The sequence below is a fragment of the Pseudophryne corroboree genome, unplaced genomic scaffold (assembly GCF_028390025.1).
Source record: "Pseudophryne corroboree isolate aPseCor3 unplaced genomic scaffold, aPseCor3.hap2 scaffold_1971, whole genome shotgun sequence".
In the NCBI taxonomy this organism is placed as follows: domain Eukaryota; kingdom Metazoa; phylum Chordata; class Amphibia; order Anura; family Myobatrachidae; genus Pseudophryne; species Pseudophryne corroboree.
Window position 1 is genome coordinate 37,639 of NW_026968612.1, and position 11,966 is coordinate 49,604.

Genomic DNA, 11,966 nt, shown 5'->3' on the forward strand with positions numbered 1-11,966 from the left:
TGGTTGGCCAGAGTATCTTAAATATGCAGATGAGCAAGTGAGTGCACAATCATAGAAGAATACATTCTGTAAGAAAAGCTGAGTCCATCGTTGGTCCACATTTTAAAGGCAGCATAGTTTCTTACTATCTGATATATTCAAGATATGTTCAACTGTGAGATCATTTTAAAAATCTCCATTATATTAAAAAGACTCTCCTTCCCACAGCAGTAAAAATGCTAGGCTGTTATGGTTAAGACTATACTTTCAGGGATCATTTCTATAGTTTTTAACTTTTGGAAATGTGCTCTAAAGTGTCCAGACCTACCAACCATGAGGAAGAGCAATAGCAATCTTTTCTGAGCGCGAAGTGAGCTCTCAGTGCTGCTTCATTGTAGCTGCTGTTTGCTTTTGATGACCGTTCCTTTTCTTCTATCATGGGAGAAATGGAGGAAGAGATTACAAGCTGAGTGGTTGTTTATAATGCTTGTTAATGACAGATTTTCTTATGGCTCCATGTGTACTGCTATTGTCATGTGGCATGATGCAATGTGCCCAAAAACATTGATAATGTGCTCATGTCAAAGGATCCCTGCAAGGGACATGGTGACATCACCAAACATTAGGAACAAGCCATCGGAACAAAGGGGCCGATGGTTTCCACTTCTACAGAATCAAATTGAAAAGGACTGTCAATTGGAGGGAACAAAAAAAATATTGATGATTGTGGATCATTGCTTTCTGATGTCCATTCCTGTTGTGTGGCAAATTCAGGCACATTAGTAGTGATTTATCCCTATTACTGAGCTGGCTTTATATCTTCAAAATATTTTCAAGTGAAGCTTATTTGGGGATTGTCACTTCAAACTGGAAGTATTCTTAACACTATATGGCAAGTGCAGTTCTGCATGAATGGCCAGCAGGTGGTGCTCCATGTAACACTGCAGCTCTCTGCTCTGAGCTCCAGCACAAAAAAATAAAAGCAAAACTGTCACGACTCATGGCATTGTCCCCTTCTCTGCACATAGGCACCTGGCACTCCTGTCACGGCAGTGTCCCCGTCTACTGCATCCATACACCCGAGTCTCCTGTCGCGGCAGTGTCTGCCTTGGGCATGAAGGGCCCACCGGGGAACTGCAATGGTAGGGGACCGTATTTTAGGATGTGGACTGTCTCCAGAGGGGGGGGGGGGGGTGGCCAGCTGCCACAGAGGCTTGGCTAATCATTTTATAGTAAAAACTGCTTGTTCATGCTTAATAATGTACCAGATTAATAACAGTAATGCAGAAAAAACACCATAGTCCTGTGCACTATAAGGCAACATGTGCGTAATCTATCATTCAAGTGCACAATCTGGAACCTGATCCCTAGAAGAGAAGGTGGGGCCCGCCGAGGGTTTCCCCTGTGCCCCTGCTGGACAGTCCAACCCTCTGTCACGGCATCATGTCCACTGCTCTGTATGCAGGACTTGATTCAAAGATGTACATAAAGCAAATGGTTTATGTACGTCTACGATGGTGGGCGCATGTGTGATCGCACGCAGTGTCCTCTGTGACGCAAGTCTGATGGACAGTCTGCAGACGTGTGGGGTGGGTAGATTTCACTAAAACAGGAAGTTGTACCTCTATTTTCTGGGAGTGGCGAGGCCAGGCTCTGCATCGTCTGATGCAAATTTCCTGGCCCCAGCAGCGCAAACAGCCTGGCCATCCTGAGTACTCGGTTGATGTTTACGCAATTGATCCGATGCTGTCTCTTTGGATGCAGAAGCACCCTGAGGACGCTTCGAGCTGTTGTACGTACTGTAGGGCTCCTGCCTGAAGCATCCAAAGGGCACTCCAGGTGGCACTGCTGCAGCAATACTGACTGCAGGGCAGCACCGATCGCAGACCCCTAGTTATGGCCCTGGTCCAGTGTAAGTGCTGAGTTTCTAGGTCTGATTATAAGTTGTACGGCAAGCAGTAGCAGCCATTAGATCACTTGCGTGAACATCGCCCATCTGAGCAACCAGGTTACTCAGGATGGCCTGGGGTTTCACTCTGCCAAGACCAGGAATTCTGCACTGGAGGACGCAGACCCTGGCCTCGGCAAGCCTACAAAACAGGGGTGGGATAACACCATTTTGGCCACAGCATGTGAATCATGTTGAGGCTTAGGGGGCCCTGCGAGCAATCTCGCAGTCACAGATCACCAAACATCACAGTTGTATGGAAACGGCTGCGTTTGCGTACGACTCTGAATTAGACCCTCTGTTTCACAACCTATTTATGTACATGCTCACAAGACATAGGGATGGACGTTTGAGGTCGATGGCTACCAATCAACAGTCTTTCCAATTCGATCAAAGTACCCTTTTCCACTAAATTGCGAGGATTCGATGGTTGCCAATCCGATGTTCAGGTACTTCTGTGCATTTGCGGACACCCGGAAAGGGGTGTCCGCAGCTCAGGTAAATGCACGCTTGCACAAAGCTCTGAAAGATTCTACACATGTTCACAGTAAAGCAATTGATGGTTACACCATTGCAATCATTCAATGTGCATGGCTGCGTTTGATGTCATCAGCCCGGCAACCAATTAATGCCAGGCTTCCGATGTCCATACCTGCTGTGGCGTGATGGGAAGCCTTCCGGGGAGCAGAGGACACATTATTTTGGAAGCATTTGTGATGTAAGGTAGAGTAGTTGCAACATTTCAGTACATATTTCGGGGAACCCCCTTTTTTTTAATATGAAAACCATTTAGAGGAAATCCATGCCAAATGAAGGCTAGCAGTGAAACTAACATGGTTCATTTGAATATCTTTATGGTTTTATTACAAATTACACCCAAAAGCAAGCAGGAGGTGGTTTGTATGTCATTTGTCGTGTTTATTCCCCATGTTTACTCATTTTTGTCATAAAAGAAAGATATAAAAGGTAGTATCTTTGTTACATTAATATTATGTAATCTATCGCTCTTATTACTCTTCAAATACCAGCCTACATATGAGGTTCTGTTGCATCGAACATCCCCCCAGCGTAAAATGAACTAACAGTAGAGGAACAGAAACAAAAGCACCCATCCCACAGCAAATATAACATGATCGTTAGTGATCTACCAAGCAGAATTGTCACCATGCCAGAAAAGCACGTGTTTAGACTTTGTTTTTCTCTATAACATATGTTTGGTTTTGTGATCCTGACATTCTGTGTGCATAGTCCGTTATTAGCTGAGGCTGTTGTTGCTGCTTTAAGCTGTGTCTCGGCTGTTTCAGAGGTGCTTCCTGGTTGGCCAGAGTATCTTAAATATGCAGATGAGCAAGTGAGTGCACAATCATAGAAGAATACATTCTGTAAGAAAAGCTGAGTCCATCGTTGGTCCACATTTTAAAGGCAGCATAGTTTCTTACTATCTGATATATTCAAGATATGTTCAACTGTGAGATCATTTTAAAAATCTCCATTATATTAAAAAGACTCTCCTTCCCACAGCAGTAAAAATGCTAGGCTGTTATGGTTAAGACTATACTTTCAGGGATCATTTCTATAGTTTTTAACTTTTGGAAATGTGCTCTAAAGTGTCCAGACCTACCAACCATGAGGAAGAGCAATAGTAATCTTTTCTGAGTGCGAAGTGAGCTCTCAGTGCTGCTTCATTGTAGCTGCTGTTTGCTTTTGATGACCGTTCCTTTTCTTCTATCATGGGAGAAATGGAGGAAGAGATTACAAGCTGAGTGGTTGTTTTTAATGCTTGTTAATGACAGATTTTCTTATGGCTCCATGTGTACTGCTATTGTCATGTGGCATGATGCAATGTGCCCAAAAACATTGATAATGTGCTCATGTCAAAGGATCCTTGCAAGGGACATGGTGACATCACCAAACATTAGGAACAAGCCATCGGAACAAAGGGGCCGATGGTTTCCACTTCTACAGAATCAAATTGAAAAGGACTGTCAATTGGAGGGAACAAAAAAAATATTGATGATTGTGGATCATTGCTTTCTGATGTCCATTCCTGTTGTGTGGCAAATTCAGGCACATTAGTAGTGATTTATCCCTATTACTGAGCTGGCTTTATATCTTCAAAATATTTTCAAGTGAAGCTTATTTGGGGATTGTCACTTCAAACTGGAAGTATTCTTAACACTATATGGCAAGTGCAGTTCTGCATGAATGGCCAGCAGGTGGTGCTCCATGTAACACTGCAGCTCTCTGCTCTGAGCTCCAGCACAAAAAAATAAAAGCAAAACTGTCACGACTCATGGCATTGTCCCCTTCTCTGCACATAGGCACCTGGCACTCCTGTCACGGCAGTGTCCCCCTCTACTGCATCCATACACCCGAGTCTCCTGTCGCGGCAGTGTCTGCCTTGGGCATGAAGGGCCCACCGGGGAACTGCAATGGTAGGGGACCGTATTTTAGGATGTGGACAGTCTCCAGAGGGGGGGGGGGGGGGGGTGGCCAGCTGCCACAGAGGCTTGGCTAATCATTTTATAGTAAAAACTGCTTGTTCATGCTTAATAATGTACCAGATTAATAACAGTAATGCAGAAAAAACACCATAGTCCTGTGCACTATAAGGCAACATGTGCGTAATCTATCATTCAAGTGCACAATCTGGAACCTGATCCCTAGAAGAGAAGGTGGGGCCCGCCGAGGGTTTCCCCTGTGCCCATGCTGGACAGTCCAACCCTCTGTCACGGCATCATGTCCACTGCTCTGTATGCAGGACTTGATTCAAAGATGTACATAAAGCAAATGGTTTATGTACGTCTACGATGGTGGGCGCATGTGTGATCGCACGCAGTGTCCTCTGTGACGCAAGTCTGATGGACAGTCTGCAGACGTGTGGGGTGGGTAGATTTCACTAAAACAGGAAGTTGTACCTCTATTTTCTGGGAGTGGCGAGGCCAGGCTCTGCATCATCTGATGCAAATTTCCTGGCCCCAGCAGCGCAAACAGCCTGGCCATCCTGAGTACTCGGTTGATGTTTACGCAATTGATCCGATGCTGTCTCTTTGGATGCAAAAGCACCCTGAGGACGCTTCGAGCTGTTGTACGTACTGTAGGGCTCCTGCCTGAAGCATCCAAAGGGCACTCCAGGTGGCACTGCTGCAGCAATACTGACTGCAGGGCAGCACCGATCGCAGACCCCTAGTTATGGCCCTGGTCCAGTGTAAGTGCTGAGTTTCTAGGTCTGATTATAAGTTGTACGGCAAGCAGTAGCAGCCATTAGATCACTTGCGTGAACAACGCCCATCTGAGCAACCAGGTTACTCAGGATGGCCTGGGGTTTCACTCTGCCAAGACCAGGAATTCTGCACTGGAGGACGCAGACCCTGGCCTTGGCAAGCCTACAAAGCAGGGGTGGGATAACACCATTTTGGCCACAGCATGTGAATCATGTTGAGGCTTAGGGGGCCCTGCGAGCAATCTCGCAGTCACAGATCACCAAACATCACAGTTGTATGGAAACGGCTGCGTTTGCGTACAACTCTGAATTAGACCCTCTGTTTCACAACCTATTTATGTACATGCTCACAAGACATAGGGATGGACGTTTGAGGTCGATGGCTACCAATCAACAGTCTTTCCAATTCGATCAAAGTACCCTTTTCCACTAAATTGCGAGGATTCGATGGTTGCCAATCCGATGTTCAGGTACTTCTGTGCATTTGCGGACACCCGGAAAGGGGTGTCCGCAGCTCAGGTAAATGCACGCTTGCACAAAGCTCTGAAAGATTCTACACATGTTCACAGTAAAGCAATTGATGGTTACACCATTGCAATCATTCAATGTGCATGGCTGCGTTTGATGTCATCAGCCCGGCAACCAATTAATGCCAGGCTTCCGATGTCCATACCTGCTGTGGCGTGATGGGAAGCCTTCCGGGGAGCAGAGGACACATTATTTTGGAAGCATTTGTGATGTAAGGTAGAGTAGTTGCAACATTTCAGTACATATTTCGGGGAACCCCCTTTTTTTTAATATGAAAACCATTTAGAGGAAATCCATGCCAAATGAAGGCTAGCAGTGAAACTAACATGGTTCATTTGAATATCTTTATGGTTTTATTACAAATTACACCCAAAAGCAAGCAGGAGGTGGTTTGTATGTCATTTGTCGTGTTTATTCCCCATGTTTACTCATTTTTGTCATAAAAGAAAGATATAAAAGGTAGTATCTTTGTTACATTAATATTATGTAATCTATCGCTCTTATTACTCTTCAAATACCAGCCTACATATGAGGTTCTGTTGCATCGAACATCCCCCCAGCGTAAAATGAACTAACAGTAGAGGAACAGAAACAAAAGCACCCATCCCACAGCAAATATAACATGATCGTTAGTGATCTACCAAGCAGAATTGTCACCATGCCAGAAAAGCACGTGTTTAGACTTTGTTTTTCTCTATAACATATGTTTGGTTTTGTGATCCTGACATTCTGTGTGCATAGTCCGTTATTAGCTGAGGCTGTTGTTGCTGCTTTAAGCTGTGTCTCGGCTGTTTCAGAGGTGCTTCCTGGTTGGCCAGAGTATCTTAAATATGCAGATGAGCAAGTGAGTGCACAATCATAGAAGAATACATTCTGTAAGAAAAGCTGAGTCCATCGTTGGTCCACATTTTAAAGGCAGCATAGTTTCTTACTATCTGATATATTCAAGATATGTTCAACTGTGAGATCATTTTAAAAATCTCCATTATATTAAAAAGACTCTCCTTCCCACAGCAGTAAAAATGCTAGGCTGTTATGGTTAAGACTATACTTTCAGGGATCATTTCTATAGTTTTTAACTTTTGGAAATGTGCTCTAAAGTGTCCAGACCTACCAACCATGAGGAAGAGCAATAGTAATCTTTTCTGAGCGCGAAGTGAGCTCTCAGTGCTGCTTCATTGTAGCTGCTGTTTGCTTTTGATGACCGTTCCTTTTCTTCTATCATGGGAGAAATGGAGGAAGAGATTACAAGCTGAGTGGTTGTTTTTAATGCTTGTTAATGACAGATTTTCTTATGGCTCCATGTGTACTGCTATTGTCATGTGGCATGATGCGATGTGCCCAAAAACATTGATAATGTGCTCATGTCAAAGGATCCCTGCAAGGGACATGGTGACATCACCAAACATTAGGAACAAGCCATCGGAACAAAGGGGCAGATGGTTTCCACTTCTACAGAATCAAATTGAAAAGGACTGTCAATTGGAGGGAACAAAAAAAATATTGATGATTGTGGATCATTGCTTTCTGATGTCCATTCCTGTTGTGTGGCAAATTCAGGCACATTAGTAGTGATTTATCCCTATTACTGAGCTGGCTTTATATCTTCAAAATATTTTCAAGTGAAGCTTATTTGGGGATTGTCACTTCAAACTGGAAGTATTCTTAACACTATATGGCAAGTGCAGTTCTGCATGAATGGCCAGCAGGTGGTGCTCCATGTAACACTGCAGCTCTCTGCTCTGAGCTCCAGCACAAAAAAATAAAAGCAAAACTGTCACGACTCATGGCATTGTCCCCTTCTCTGCACATAGGCACCTGGCACTCCTGTCACGGCAGTGTCCCCCTCTACTGCATCCATACACCCGAGTCTCCTGTCGCGGCAGTGTCTGCCTTGGGCATGAAGGGCCCACCGGGGAACTACAATGGTAGGGGACCGTATTTTAGGATGTGGACAGTCTCCAGAGGGGGGGGGTGGCCAGCTGCCACAGAGGCTTGGCTAATCATTTTATAGTAAAAACTGCTTGTTCATGCTTAATAATGTACCAGATTAATAACAGTAATGCAGAAAAAACACCATAGTCCTGTGCACTATAAGGCAACATGTGCGTAATCTATCATTCAAGTGCACAATCTGGAACCTGATCCCTAGAAGAGAAGGTGGGGCCCGCCGAGGGTTTCCCCTGTGCCCCTGCTGGACAGTCCAACCCTCTGTCACGGCATCATGTCCACTGCTCTGTATGCAGGACTTGATTCAAAGATGTACATAAAGCAAATGGTTTATGTACGTCTACGATGGTGGGCGCATGTGTGATCGCACGCAGTGTCCTCTGTGACGCAAGTCTGATGGACAGTCTGCAGACGTGTGGGTTGGGTAGATTTCACTAAAACAGGAAGTTGTACCTCTATTTTCTGGGAGTGGCGAGGCCAGGCTCTGCATCGTCTGATGCAAATTTCCTGGCCCCAGCAGCGCAAACAGCCTGGCCATCCTGAGTACTCGGTTGATGTTTACGCAATTGATCCGATGCTGTCTCTTTGGATGCAGAAGCACCCTGAGGACGCTTCGAGCTGTTGTACGTACTGTAGGGCTCCTGCCTGAAGCATCCAAAGGGCACTCCAGGTGGCACTGCTGCAGCAATACTGACTGCAGGGCAGCACCGATCGCAGACCCCTAGTTATGGCCCTGGTCCAGTGTAAGTGCTGAGTTTCTAGGTCTGATTATAAGTTGTACGGCAAGCAGTAGCAGCCATTAGATCACTTGCGTGAACATCGCCCATCTGAGCAACCAGGTTACTCAGGATGGCCTGGGGTTTCACTCTGCCAAGACCAGGAATTCTGCACTGGAGGACGCAGACCCTGGCCTCGGCAAGCCTACAAAACAGGGGTGGGATAACACCATTTTGGCCACAGCATGTGAATCATGTTGAGGCTTAGGGGGCCCTGCGAGCAATCTCGCAGTCACAGATCACCAAACATCACAGTTGTATGGAAACGGCTGCATTTGCGTACAACTCTGAATTAGACCCTCTGTTTCACAACCTATTTATGTACATGCTCACAAGACATAGGGATGGACGTTTGAGGTCGATGGCTACCAATCAACAGTCTTTCCAATTCGATCAAAGTACCCTTTTCCACTAAATTGCGAGGATTCGATGGTTGCCAATCCGATGTTCAGGTACTTCTGTGCATTTGCGGACACCCGGAAAGGGGTGTCCGCAGCTCAGGTAAATGCACGCTTGCACAAAGCTCTGAAAGATTCTACACATGTTCACAGTAAAGCAATTGATGGTTACACCATTGCAATCATTCAATGTGCATGGCTGCGTTTGATGTCATCAGCCCGGCAACCAATTAATGCCAGGCTTCCGATGTCCATACCTGCTGTGGCGTGATGGGAAGCCTTCCGGGGAGCAGAGGACACATTAATTTGGAAGCATTTGTGATGTAAGGTAGAGTAGTTGCAACATTTCAGTACATATTTCGGGGAACCCCCTTTTTTTAATATTAAAACCATTTAGAGGAAATCCATGCCAAATGAAGGCTAGCAGTGAAACTAACATGGTTCATTAGAATATCTTTATGGTTTTATTACAAATTACACCCAAAAGCAAGCAGGAGGTGGTTTGTATGTCATTTGTCGTGTTTATTCCCCATGTTTACTCATTTTTGTCATAAAAGAAAGATATAAAAGGTAGTATCTTTGTTACATTAATATTATGTAATCTATCGCTCTTATTACTCTTCAAATACCAGCCTACATATGAGGTTCTGTTGCATCGAACATCCCCCCAGCGTAAAATGAACTAACAGTAGAGGAACAGAAACAAAAGCACCCATCCCACAGCAAATATAACATGATCGTTAGTGATCTACCAAGCAGAATTGTCACCATGCCAGAAAAGCACGTGTTTAGACTTTGTTTTTCTCTATAACATATGTTTGGTTTTGTGATCCTGACATTCTGTGTGCATAGTCCGTTATTAGCTGAGGCTGTTGTTGCTGCTTTAAGCTGTGTCTCGGCTGTTTCAGAGGTGCTTCCTGGTTGGCCAGAGTATCTTAAATATGCAGATGAGCAAGTGAGTGCACAATCATAGAAGAATACATTCTGTAAGAAAAGCTGAGTCTATCGTTGGTCCACATTTTAAAGGCAGCATAGTTTCTTACTATCTTCAAGATATGTTCAACTGTGAGATCATTTTAAAAATCTCCATTATATTAAAAAGACTCTCCTTCCCACAGCAGTAAAAATGCTAGGCTGTTATGGTTAAGACTATACTTTCAGGGATCATTTCTATAGTTTTTAACTTTTGGAAATGTGCTCTAAAGTGTCCAGACCTACCAACCATGAGGAAGAGCAATAGTAATCTTTTCTGAGTGCGAAGTGAGCTCTCAGTGCTGCTTCATTGTAGCTGCTGTTTGCTTTTGATGACCGTTCCTTTTCTTCTATCATGGGAGAAATGGAGGAAGAGATTACAAGCTGAGTGGTTGTTTTTAATGCTTGTTAATGACAGATTTTCTTATGGCTCCATGTGTACTGCTATTGTCATGTGGCATGATGCAATGTGCCCAAAAACATTGATAATGTGCTCATGTCAAAGGATCCCTGCAAGGGACATGGTGACATCACCAAACATTAGGAACAAGCCATCGGAACAAAGGGGCCGATGGTTTCCACTTCTACAGAATCAAATTGAAAAGGACTGTCAATTGGAGGGAACAAAAAAAATATTGATGATTGTGGATCATTGCTTTCTGATGTCCATTCCTGTTGTGTGGCAAATTCAGGCACATTAGTAGTGATTTATCCCTATTACTGAACTGGCTTTATATCTTCAAAATATTTTCAAGTGAAGCTTATTTGGGGATTGTCACTTCAAACTGGAAGTATTCTTAACACTATATGGCAAGTGCAGTTCTGCATGAATGGCCAGCAGGTGGTGCTCCATGTAACACTGCAGCTCTCTGCTCTGAGCTCCAGCACAAAAAAATAAAAGCAAAACTGTCACGACTCATGGCATTGTCCCCTTCTCTGCACATAGGCACCTGGCACTCCTGTCACGGCAGTGTCCCCCTCTACTGCATCCATACACCCGAGTCTCCTGTCGCGGCAGTGTCTGCCTTGGGCATGAAGGGCCCACCGGGGAACTGCAATGGTAGGGGACCGTATTTTAGGATGTGGACAGTCTCCAGAGGGGGGGGTGGCCAGCTGCCACAGAGGCTTGGCTAATCATTTTATAGTAAAAACTGCTTGTTCATGCTTAATAATGTACCAGATTAATAACAGTAATGCAGAAAAAACACCATAGTCCTGTGCACTATAAGGCAACATGTGCGTAATCTATCATTCAAGTGCACAATCTGGAACCTGATCCCTAGAAGAGAAGGTGGGGCCCGCCGAGGGTTTCCCCTGTGCCCCTGCTGGACAGTCCAACCCTCTGTCACGGCATCATGTCCACTGCTCTGTATGCAGGACTTGATTCAAAGATGTACATAAAGCAAATGGTTTATGTACGTCTACGATGGTGGGCGCATGTGTGATCGCACGCAGTGTCCTCTGTGACGCAAGTCTGATGGACAGTCTGCAGACGTGTGGGGTGGGTAGATTTCACTAAAACAGGAAGTTGTACCTCTATTTTCTGGGAGTGGCGAGGCCAGGCTCTGCATCGTCTGATGCAAATTTCCTGGCCCCAGCAGCGCAAACAGCCTGGCCATCCTGAGTACTCGGTTGATGTTTACGCAATTGATCCGATGCTGTCTCTTTGGATGCAGAAGCACCCTGAGGACGCTTCGAGCTGTTGTACGTACTGTAGGGCTCCTGCCTGAAGCATCCAAAGGGCACTCCAGGTGGCACTGCTGCAGCAATACTGACTGCAGGGCAGCACCGATCGCAGACCCCTAGTTATGGCCCTGGTCCAGTGTAAGTGCTGAGTTTCTAGGTCTGATTATAAGTTGTACGGCAAGCAGTAGCAGCCATTAGATCACTTGCGTGAACATCGCCCATCTGAGCAACCAGGTTACTCAGGATGGCCTGGGGTTTCACTCTGCCAAGACCAGGAATTCTGCACTGGAGGACGCAGACCCTGGCCTCGGCAAGCCTACAAAACAGGGGTGGGATAACACCATTTTGGCCACAGCATGTGAATCATGTTGAGGCTTAGGGGGCCCTGCGAGCAATCTCGCAGTCACAGATCACCAAACATCACAGTTGTATGGAAACGGCTGCGTTTGCGTACAACTCTGAATTAGACCCTCTGTTTCACAACCTATTTATGTACATGCTCACAA

General features: G+C 45.2%; 4 non-coding genes across 4 annotated transcripts; all 4 read left to right on the forward strand.

Annotated features, from left to right (window-relative positions):
• The first annotated feature begins 234 nt into the window (after positions 1 to 234).
• LOC135005146 (small nucleolar RNA U3) lies at positions 235 to 454 on the forward strand. Its single transcript, XR_010205802.1, has one exon. It is a non-coding gene; the product is annotated as a small nucleolar RNA U3 (small nucleolar RNA).
• A 3,021-nt stretch (positions 455 to 3,475) lies between these two features.
• Positions 3,476 to 3,695, forward strand: LOC135005144 (small nucleolar RNA U3). The gene has a single exon (XR_010205800.1). It is a non-coding gene; the product is annotated as a small nucleolar RNA U3 (small nucleolar RNA).
• A 3,024-nt stretch (positions 3,696 to 6,719) lies between these two features.
• Positions 6,720 to 6,939, forward strand: LOC135005134 (small nucleolar RNA U3). Its single transcript, XR_010205790.1, has one exon. It is a non-coding gene; the product is annotated as a small nucleolar RNA U3 (small nucleolar RNA).
• Positions 6,940 to 9,947: 3,008 nt separating this feature from the next.
• On the forward strand, positions 9,948 to 10,167 carry LOC135005145 (small nucleolar RNA U3). Its single transcript, XR_010205801.1, has one exon. It is a non-coding gene; the product is annotated as a small nucleolar RNA U3 (small nucleolar RNA).
• Positions 10,168 to 11,966: the final 1,799 nt, after the last annotated feature.